We start from the raw sequence: 1,857 nt of genomic DNA, 5'->3' as shown, positions 1-1,857 counted from the left end.
GTTGAGTAACCGAGTCAGGTGAGTGACTCGGTGAGTCGGAAGGGACTCAGAGGAATCGGGTCCCCGTAGAGACTCGGCGAGTCCACGCCAGACTCGGCGAGTTGAGTTGACCGTTGACCATTGACCAGAGTTGACCGGTGTTGACTTGATAGGGTTAGTCAACCTTGGTTGGGAAAGTGTTAATTAGAGATGTATTGTGTTATAAGAGGACTATAGCTCGGGAGATCGAGCACTAGTGATTTCAGGGATTTAGGAGTTACTGAGATACGCAAGGTGAGTCTTCTCACTATACCTTACCTTGAGTTGGTAATCAGAGTTATGTGACAGAGTATTTGTATGCTATATGTATGTTATGTGCTGTACTGCATTATTCCTATGTGATTTATGTTGTGCATGTTTATAGAGTTAGAACCGGAAGGTTAACAAAGTTAGAACCAGAGGGTTCACGGAGTAGGGTCCACGGACCCACAGAGTTATAGCCTCGAGTTGCTAATATGTGCTATGTGTGGTATTTTGGGGAACTCACTAAGCTTTGTGCTTATAGTGTTTGGTGTTATTTGTTTCAGGTACTAGTGAGGATCGCGGGAAGGTGCCGGCCTGATCAGTACACACACGGGATTTTTATGTTATGAGATCTTGGGATTTTTATATGCTACTAATTCGAGTTTCAAACAATGATGTTTTTATGAATATTGAATGAATTGTGTTTTGTATAAAATGCGAAAAATTGTTTTGAAATTTACAGTGTTACACAAGGAGGTTGGAATAGTAACATGAAGGGGAGGAATCCTTGATGCTACATCCATATCAATTGAAGCGTCGGCCATCTATTCTGAAGAGGTAGGAGACAATGCTTTTTGAACGTCACAAACTCCCCCTGTCTCTATTGCTGGTTGAGCAACTTCATTGACGATGTTAAAGAAGGCTTCGAGATCGTACTTTGTTGGGCAAAACTTGTCATGGTCAAATCAAAAGGAATGTCATCATTGTCAAAGCCAGATAAATCACCACCTAAGCCTATACCATCATCATTATTATCATCATCATCACCATCATTATTATCTCATCACCATCATTAAAGTCACTTTGCACTTCCACGTTCGTCATTTGATCATGTTCCTCTGCCACAATTGCAACAGGAGGAACGGGTTCTTCTTCTTTTTCAGATGCAGTGATCACATCATCTTCCATTTCCATAGGATCGGAGGAGCTTTCAATCGATAATGCATCACTAACTTCAGCAAACTTTCCGAACTTTACCAATGGGAACATGCCCTTAAACATGAACTTCCCTTTTCTATTTTGCTTCATTAGCGCAATTGTGTTAGAGCGAAGAGATTTGAGATCAAGGGTTTCTCCGCTTCTGTCAATTTCAGGGTGCTTGATGTTTAAGATGAGTTACAGAAATCTTGGGTACGTGAGCAACTTCTCCTTTTTCTTCCCCTCAACATTCCCCACCATTTCATTCATAATGAATTTGGAAAAGTTGAATTCTAGACCCATAGCAAGAGCTGCGATAGCACCAGTATTGAGCACGGAAATTTCATCAGCCCCGACTCTCTGACCATAAATGCAACTCACAAACACATGAGCTAAGAATCTCCAGTAGGGTGGCAAAAGCTTTTTGATGGTTGGAGGAAACACCCCTTTATAGCCCATCTGTTCAATGATAGATTTTGTTTGATCCATTGAAATCTCAGTCGGAAAACCTGGCTGGTCATCAATTTGCAGAACCTCTCAAATGATCTATTATGTCACACAAATCTTCTTTCCTTTAACAGTAGCTTCTAGGGATACATAATCTTCTTCACCTCTTAGCACCACAACATTGCTCCAAAATTCATTGATTAAGCCTTG

The sequence above is a fragment of the Lactuca sativa genome, chromosome 7 (assembly GCF_002870075.4).
Source record: "Lactuca sativa cultivar Salinas chromosome 7, Lsat_Salinas_v11, whole genome shotgun sequence".
Taxonomy (NCBI): domain Eukaryota; kingdom Viridiplantae; phylum Streptophyta; class Magnoliopsida; order Asterales; family Asteraceae; genus Lactuca; species Lactuca sativa.
This window is presented reverse-complemented; position numbering follows the sequence as displayed.